This window comes from Chiloscyllium plagiosum, unplaced genomic scaffold, assembly GCF_037043375.1.
Source record: "Chiloscyllium plagiosum isolate Xiang-an unplaced genomic scaffold, Cpla_swu_hap1 HiC_scaffold_3, whole genome shotgun sequence".
NCBI lineage: Eukaryota > Metazoa > Chordata > Chondrichthyes > Orectolobiformes > Hemiscylliidae > Chiloscyllium > Chiloscyllium plagiosum.
This window is the reverse complement of record NW_028270141.1, coordinates 151,710,762-151,720,752: the sequence shown is the minus strand read 5'-3', so window position 1 is coordinate 151,720,752 and position 9,991 is coordinate 151,710,762.

Here is a 9,991-nt window from a genome sequence, read left to right as displayed (position 1 = left end):
CTGTTTTGCCGCTGTTTACCTATTATTTACTATCTTTACTCTGTGATCTGCTTGTATTGCTTGCAAGACAAAGCTTTCACTGTGCCTCGGTACACGTGACAATAAATTCAATTTGATGCGACTCGATGTCGGAGCAGAAGTAGCATTCAGCCCGCGTAGTCTGCTTTGCCATTCAATGAGATCTTGGCTAATCTGATAATCCTGAACTCAATTTTCCTACCTTTTCCCCATAACCTCAGATTCCCTTATTGATTACAATTCTATCTGTTTCAGCCTTGAGTATACCGAATGACCTCGCCTATATATCCCTCTGCAGTCAGGAATTCCACAGATTCACAACACTCGGAGGGAAGAAATCCATCTCCACCTCTGTTGTAAATGGGTGACCCCCTACTCGTATAATGCCGCCTGGTCTTGGATTTTCACACAAGGGGAAACAACCTCTCTGCATCTACATGTCAAGCCCCCTTAGAATCCCATATATTTCAATAAGATCTAATCTCATTTTTATAAACTCTCATGAATACAAGCCCAACTTACTCAACCTCCACTAAAAATTCAGCTCCTTTATACCCAATATCAAAGCAGAGATCGTGCATTGAGCTGCCTCCAATGCCAGTTTGGGACTGGGGGTAGTATACTGACATGGATAGAAAAGCGTTTGGCAGACGATAGGAATAAATTGATCTTTTTCTGAATGGCGACCAGTGTGACACCGCAGGAGTGGGGTGCTTGGACCCCAACTATTCAAAACTTATGTTGATTTTGATCTAAGTCTAATGTCTTCGTGTTTTCAGATGACACACAGCTGGGTGGGAGGATGAACTGTGAGGAGGATGTGGATATGCTTCAGTGTGATTTGGACAAGTTGAGTGAGTGGGCAAACGTGCGGCAGGTGAAGTCTAATGTGGCTAAATGCAGGTGATCCACTTTGGTAGCAAAAAAAAGGAAGGCAGATTATTATCGGAGTGGTGATAGTCATGGAAAGGGGAGATGTAATGAGATCTGGATTTCCACATACACCAGTCACTGAAAGCACACAGGAGGTGAAGAAGTCAAATGATGGTCGTCTTAGTGAGATGATTTGAGTACAGGAACCGTGATACCTTACTGCAATTATTCAGGTCTTGGTGAGACCACACCTGGAGTATTGTGTACAGTTTTTAACATCATCTCTGATTAAAGGTTTTCTGGCTGTGGATGGAGTACAGTAAAGGTTAACTAGACTAATTCCTGGAAAGGATGTACTAACATATGAAGAGATACTAGATTGGTTAGGACTATATTCACTGGATTTTAGAAGAATGAAGGGGGATATCTTAGAAAGCTGTAAAATTCTGACAGATGAGACAGTAAATGCACCTAAGATGTTCCCAATGACCAGATATCTGGAACTGTGGGTGACAGTTTTAAGGATAGGGAGTATGGCAGAAATCTCATTGACCAGAATATGGAGGGCCTGTGGAATTTTCTGCGAGGGAAAGCAGTTGAAGTCAAAACATTGAATGTTTTCAAGGAGACAGATTTGGTTCTTAGGGTATAAGAGGAGAGCAGGAACAGGGAACGGAGTTGAATGATCAGTGTAGATCATGTTGAATAGTGGAGCATTCTCAAAGAGCACGATGGCCTGCTCCCGCTCCTATTTTCTCTGTTTTTATATACAATATGATCAAGCAGAGTCAGCACGTCTTCACAAAGGGGAATTTTGTGTGACAAATTTATTAGAATTCTTTGGGGTGGTCACAAGCAGGATAGTTCAAGGGGAAGAAGTGGAAGTAATATGTTTTGATTACTGAAAGGGTTTCACATATGCTGGAGGTGGTACATTAGCAAGGATAGAGAATTGACGAATAGAGAACAATGTCTGGATACGGGAGGCATTTTCAGAATGGCATCCGTGGATAGTGGACTGTTGCGGGACCAGAATTATTTACAATTTACATGACTTGGCTGAGGAAAGTAAATGTAGTATAATCAGTTTTGCAGATGACACAAATGTAGGTGAGAAGACAAGTTGAGAGATTGGGCAAATGTGTGGCAGTTGAAGTATAATGTGGCTAAATGCAGGTTATCCACTTTGGTAGCAAAAAAAGGAAGGCAGATTATTATCGGAGTGGTGATAATCATGAAAAGGGGAGTTGAGGCATATTGACAGGTGAAGTAAATGGACAAAAATTGGCAGATAGAATATAATGTGGGAAAATGTGTAAGGTTATGCACTTTGTCAGGCAGAATAAAGAAGCAGAGTATTATGAAATGGAGAAAACTGCAGAAAGCTACAGCTCGGAGGGATTTGTTGTGTCCTGTGCATAAATTACCATAAGACATTAAGCAGAAATGACCATTCAGCCAATTATGTCTGCTTTGCCATTCAATGAGATTGTGGCTAATCAGCTGGCATGCAATTTCTGCAGGTAATACTTCAGAGGGAACAGATCAAAAGAGGAAGGTCTTGCTGAAACTCTAAAAGGTACTTGTCAGACCACCGTTGCAATACTGTACACTGTTCTCAACCCTTTATCTCAATGAGGCAGTCCAGAGAACGTTTACTTAGCTGATGCCAGGGATGGAGGAATCTTTTGCGAGGTGAGGTTGAGGCATTTGTGATTGTGAGAAGATTTCATTGAACTATCGAAGATTCTTAGGGGATTTGTTAGGTTCTATGCAGAGAGGTTGGTTCTCCTTGTCGGAGAGTTTAGGCCCAGAGGGCATTATCTCAGAATAAGGGGTCACCCATTTAAGACAGTGATGATAAGGAATTTTAAACAAAACTGCAGATGCTGGAGATCTGAAACAAGGCCCCAACAAACATTGCTGAAGAAACTCAGCAGGTCTGGTAGCATTTGTGGAGAGAGAAACCATTAAATGTTTCAAATCCAGTAAAGTTGTAAAGAAGAGTCACTGAACTCGAAATGTTGACTCTGTTTTCTTTCCACAGATGCTGCAATGATAAGGAATTTCTCCTCTCAGAGGGTAGTGAATTCATAAAATTCTTTACTGTAGAGGCCAAGTCATCCATTATATATCAATGACTTGGAGGTGCTGGTGTTGGACTGGGGCGGACAAAGTTAAAAATCACACAACACCAGGTTATAGTCCAAACAGGTTTCTTTGGAAGCACTAGCTTTCAGAACGCTGCTCCTTCATCAGCTGGTTGTCAACCAGGACAGGAATTGAGTTATGGGGAAAAGACAGGAAAACAGGATTGACGACGATCTCATTGAAAGATAGAGCTTATTGTATGGGCCAAATGGTCTACTTGTGTTCCTACATCCTAGAAATTGATCCAGTGATCCAGGAATCTTAACACAGTCACATATTCATCTGCTCTATCTGCCTATTCCTACACTCACTAGCACATGGCACCAGGAGGAATCCAGAAGTTGCAACTTGTGAGGTCTTGCTTCTGAATCTGTTACCTACCTCGCTAAATTCTTGATACAGGACTTTATCCCTCTTTGTATCGAAGTTGTCAATCTTAATGTGAGCCATAATCTCTCAACATTTTCCAATATAGAGTACTTTGTGGCTTACCTGGTTGGCTGTCATCCAACCTCCTCCTGATTTATGGTCACCTAATTCGTCTATGATGGCTCTTTCGTAAGCTGTGGGGTGATTACATCTAAAAACGTGCTGTCCACATAACTCAGTTTTCTAAATACACTGCTGTGCCTCCTGCCTACACTTGAGCTTCAAATCCTGGCACTCAGGCTGACGAAATCGGTGGCACTTCCTGCAGATTTCCCATGTACTGCAGATTGTGCAACACACACAACTGAGCTCCTCTGACACAACTTTAAAATAAACCCTTACCCTCAATTTAAGCCCAATAGAACTTGCACATTTTTGACAGAAGCAGCTAGAATGCTTACTTTTCTTTTATGCAGTTTTAAAGTCGACAAAAAGAGCATATCTACTTCTAGGCTGTAATTAAATACAACAATCAGCTCACTCCTTTGCGTTGCTGTCACTTCCTTCAGCCTTCTGTGTTCCTGTAGGGATTTTGCTGGTGCTCTGACTGAACTTGATCTCGGCCTTGTGCTTCAGGCATTTTTTAGGAAACATTTGCCATGGCCTTTCACCCCCAGGTTTGTTCTGTTGGTTCCTGTTTGAGTCAGAGTAGACTCTACTCCCTTGTCTGTCAAAAATCCATGAAGGAATTAATTCAATTACTCAAGCTCTACTGCATTCTGGGGAAGAGAATTTCAGAGACTGACATTCCTCAAAGCGACAATAATTCTATTTGTTTCCATAAATGTGAACCCCCCCCCAACTCCATCCTCCAGAAACCCAATGAGGGGGAGAGAGAGACTGTCAGCCGGATGTTAGTTTGTGCTCGGGCCATGGGTAGGTCAGCAGACATGAGACCTCCTGCTCAAGATGCTTCTGAAGAGTGATTGGCATTTCATCAGACTCCCTCTTAGATAAAACATGACGAGAGGGGGAAATATGGGAGTGTTGATACACAGTTAATGTAAGAGGTAAGGAATGCAAGACAAGGACTAGCTTGATAGGACAGGTTAACATGTTACAATACACCTCTGGAATACTCTGAGAATCTATTCTCAGTTGAGGGCAAGGGAATGTGTTTCAGAAGCAATAGTGCGGAAAATAGCACTATCAGAATAGATGTGTTAGAGGTGGACTTTTGTGTTGTTTGTCACCTATTTCTTTCTTTACCTCCTACTATATTCCGATGCAGCCTTGTTGGAAACAAACTTCATTTCTTTACCATGCCAATGAACACTCTGGTTTTTGCATCTTAAAATCTTTTGTTATATATTCTGTCTGAGCTCCTACCTTTCACAGACACTCTTTCTTCTTGCCTCCTTCCCTCTTCCAGTGACTCTTGCATTTATGTGTAGCTTCAGTTCTCCTGGGAGGTCATCAAACTGGAATACTGATTGTTTCTCTGCACAGACACTGATCCAGTTGAGTACCTTGCAACTTTATTTTTGGCTGTGAATCTTCACCTAGAATGTAGAACCTGTTTGCACAGAGAAGAGTTGAGAGAAATTGTCTGTAATTAATGAGATGAGATCAGTAAGTGAGTGGAAGAAATCTAAGAGAGGATTTGTGAGGCATTAAACACCAGTTCAAATTACCTGCCAAATATCTTCCTGATTCTCCAACCTTAAACTGTCAGTTATAAACTGCAGCTCTCACAAGAAAGGGGGGGTGGGGCAACAGGCTGTGCCTACCTTTCCTGGACTTTAGAAAGTACCAACTGAGCTCCTTGCTATCAGAAGTGGCTGATTGGGCCTCTCGTGATCCACAATCAATTTGGTTGGACATTGAGGCTTCCCAGGCAAAATGCCCCCTCATCAACCTGTCTTTTATGGACAAGGTAAAAACTGCCATGGATCATTGTAAAAGTCTGATTGTCCTAAACACAGTCAAAGCTTGGAGGATGATGTGACAGAGCTTCAGCCAGGTTTGATAGACGCTGGTTTTAAACTTTGAGAGTCCAGAGGAGTCTCCTGCTTAGGAGATTTATTTGATGGGGAGGTCGTGATGTCCTTCGGACAGTAGCGTCAGAAGTTCGGGCTACCTAGCAAGGACTTCTTCCGATATTTTCAAGTACGAGACTTTATACAAAAAAAGATATTGATGGTTAATCATTATAACTCAGATATGGAGAGGAAAGTGCTTTGGCCAGTGGGTGCCCCCTCGGTCAGTACTCTTTATCACTTGCTAGGTAATAATGTATCGGAAGGACATGGAACGACTATGTAAAAACTGGACTCAAGAATTAGAGGTGGAAATCGCCTCAGAGATGTGGGAAGACATTTGGGAAAATGTTAGGAAGGTCTCTATTTGTAATAGGACTCGAACTATTCAATTGAAGATACTTCATAGCGCCCACATGGCGCCAGAACGGTTTGCAAAGTTTAAGATAGGAGCATCCCCAATGTGTCGTAAGAGCAAAGTAGAAGTTGGTACCCTCACTCATTGTTTGTGGACATGCCACAAGATCCACAGGTACTGGGACAGTGTAGCGAATGCCTTGGCAAAGATCTTGGGAACTGAGATTAGGTTGGATCCGGTGTCTCTCCTTTTCTCTCTCTAGATGGACATGGGAAGAAACTGGTTAATATCAATAGACAATAGGTGCAGGATTAGGCCATTCTGCCCTTCGAGCCTGCACCGCCATCCAATATGATCATGGCTGATCAATCTCAATCAGTATCCTGTTCCTGCCTTATCTCCATAACCCTTGATTCCACTATCTTTGAGAGCTCTATCCAACTCTTTCTTAAATGAATCCAGAGACTGGGCCTCCACTGCCCTCTGGGGCAGAGCATTCCACACAGCCACCACTCTCTGGGTGAAGAAGTTTCTCCTCATCTCTGTCCTAAATGGTCTACCTCGTATTTTTAATCTGTGTCCTCTGGTTCGGCACTCACCCATCAGCGGAAACATGTTTCCTGCCTCCAGAGTGTCCAATCCTTTAATAATCTTATATGACTCAATCAGATCCCCTCTCAGTCTTCTAAACTCAAGGGTAACAAGCCCAGTCGCTCCAGTCTTTCAGTGTAAGGTAATCCCGCCATTCCAGGAATTGACCTTGTGAACCTACGCTGCACTCCCTCTAGAGCCAGAATTTCTTTCCTCAAATTTGGAGACCAGAACTGCACGCAGTACTCCAGGTGTGGTCTCACCAGGGCCCTGTACAGCTGCAGAAGAACTTTGCTTCTATACTCAATCCCTCTTGTTATGAAGGCCAGCCTTCTTCACTACCTGCTGTACCTGCATGCTTAACTTCATTGACTGGTGTACAAGAACACCCTGATCTCTCTGTACTGCCCGTTTACCTAAATTGATTCCATTTAGGTAGTAATCTGCCTTCCTGTTCTTGTCACCAAGTGGATAGCCATACATTTATCCACTTTAAACTGCATCTGCCATGCATCTGACCACTCACCTAACTTGACCAGGTCACCCTGTAATCTCCTAACATCCTCATCACATTTCACCCTGCCACCCAGCTTAGTATCATCAGCAAATTTGCAAATGTTATTGCTAATACCATCTTCTATATCATTAACATATATTGTAAAAATCTGCGGTCCCAGTGCTGATCCTTGCGGTACCCCACTGCCATTCCGAAATGGAGCTGTTTATCACTACTCTTCAGCCAACCAATTTTCAATCCAAGATAGTAATTTTGCGCTCTAATTTTGCTCACTGACCTCCGATGTGGGATTTTATCAAAAGCTTTCTGAAAGTCCAGGTACACTATATCTACTGGATCTCCCTCGTCCATCTTCAGAGTTACATCCTCAAAAACTTCCAGAAGATTAGTCAAGCATGATTTCCCCTTCATAAATCCATGCTGACTCTGACCTATCCTGTTACTACTATCTAGATGTGTCGTAATTTCATCCTTTATAATAGACTCCAGCATCTTTCCCACCACTGAGGTCAGACCAACTGGTCTATAATTTCCTATTTTCTCTCTCCCACCTTTCTTAAAAAGTGGTACAACATTAGCCACCCTCCAATCCGCAGGAACTAATCCCGAATCTATCGAACTCTGGAAAATAATCACCATCCTCTCTTCTTGTATGAGGAAAAACATTTTAGTGAGCTGGATATCAGAAAGTCCCCCAGGATTCTCGAACTGGCGTAGGATAGTTATGGAACATATTCCCCTGGACTTCCTTACGAATATGAAAAACGGAATTGTTTTATAGAACGTGACGGCCCTTCTTGAGTTATATCAATGTAGATATATCAGCCATATTATCTCAGGACTTTGTCTAGCCGTGAGGATGATGTTTGTCAGTTCGGGGACCCCTGTGAGGAAGAATCCCATATAAATATGGGTCTACCCGCTATTGCTCCCACTGATGGGGAGCTGCGATGAGAGTGTGTTGAGTGCTGTAACGTTATTGAATTAAGTTAAGCTAACTTGTTATGACTTGGTATAATTCTATTTTGAATGTTTTTTTGATAGTTATTTACCGTACTGTAACTTCTTTTTTATATAAATAGAGCTTTCTCTTTTTTGTATATCCTGTTTTGTCTTTTGGTAGTTGTAGAGTAGATTAGTAGCCTGTTTTCTTTATTTATATTGTTGTTGGTATTATATTGTAAAGTGGTTACACTATTTTGTACTAGTTTTGTAATTTTGTTAAAAAAAACTTTAAAAATTTTTTTCAGGAAAAATATTACAAAAAAATTGTCAGTTATAGCATTGGAATCTCTTTCTTTTACACTGGAGAAATCAAGGACCTTTCAATAATTCATAATTTAGCAAGCTTTATTTTCAGTAATGGGTGTACTCTTAAAAAGATTTAGGAGAAATATTCTGTACCATATAACTCTTGGTTTCCTTTTTTAAAAGTTTACTTTGCTTTACTCTCGTATAATTTGTTTAAAATTGAAACAGTTGAAGGCACGTTACAATATTTAGGATAAATTTATTTATGTCTTTTTTTTATTTTAAGATGTAAATTTTCTTTTAGATTGATTGTGGATTAAACTGCAAAATAAAGACAGATGACCCCAGTTTAAATAAAGACAGCATATTTTATTTGAAAAAAAAAGAGATATTTTCATTAAGCTTTGTAAAAAATGTAAATTTCTGAAACCTGAGTGCTTTTAAAGCCCAACACCTACCGTGTGTGCTGTAGCAGGGGTTTCTACAAACTTTTGCAAATCTCCCACAACAGTGTAGTGATTGTAAGGACGTCAGCTGGGTGGACCACATAGAACGCAAATTCCCTGATCAGATCCCTGTTCAAGTCAGGGAGCCCTGGCTGACATACACTCCGAGAGCTGGCTCTGAGGGAGCTGGATCAGTGTCAAGAGTCCTCCACATATAATTACAGGTTGAAACACTGCCCAGGAGGCCCAGTAGTGAATGCACATGCATTGAGTTGCCTTCCGCTGGCACATTTACTATTGGTGGCACCACCACTAGAACAGTCCCTAATGATTCCTGGACACACTTCCAGTTACAGATGACAATATCAGACTTTAGACGCGGAAACAGCGTGGGGGAAATGGGTGGCCAGGATTGGATGCAAACATAGCTGCATTGGTGGCACTCTGGGCACTACTCACCAAAGACAAAAATTACCACCAGCAGCTCCCCCACATTCGTGAGAACAGTGGGAATTCATCGACTGTACAAGTGTTTCATGGGCTCAAAGTTCTTCGTTGTTGTGGGAACCCACTCGGAATGGCTGGACATGTATAAAATTCATTCATCAAACGTGAGGAAGACAATAGAAAGACGTGCATCTTTCGCTTTTCACGGACCCCTGGACGCATTGGGCCATTGTTTATCAGCAGGGAATTTGAGTATTTTTTAAAGTCAAATGGGTTTCTTCACATAAGGACAGCTTCTTACCATCCATCATCTGGCAGAAAGAGAAGTCCAAACTTTGAAGGCAATCTTAAAGAAACAACCTACACTTGATACCAAACTGTCTCAATTCCTATTTGATTATAGGACAACCCCCTGATGCAATGACAGGGATAGCTCCAGCAGAGTTGCTAATGGTGAGAAGACTGTGCACCAAGTTAAATCTGATCTTCCCAGACTGTGGTGGGGAGAGAATGAATAGAACATATGACTCTGCTAAGTGAGGAAAACAGTTTACTTCGGGGACGAAGTTTGATTTAGGAACCACGGGAATGGCATTGCATGGGATGGAGGCATGGTCAATGCACAGTCAGGTTCAGTGGCGTATACAGTTCAGGTAGGTGCGATGGTCCTGAACAAGCATGTGGACCATATGGAAGCTGCAAACTCGCAAACCGTGTGGGAGCAAAAGGTGCCCAGCTCTTTGACTGCCTTTTCAACTTTTCCCGAACTTATGGGTTCTCCCTCTCTTGTCAAGCGTTGAAGACATCTCAGAATCTGAGGTGGACATGGTGGATATTGCCACCTCAACACCTTTGCCACCTGGAGGGGAGAAGCTCTGGGCACTAGACGCGAGCTACAGTGTATTGCATATGGCCGTATCGGGGGCAGAGT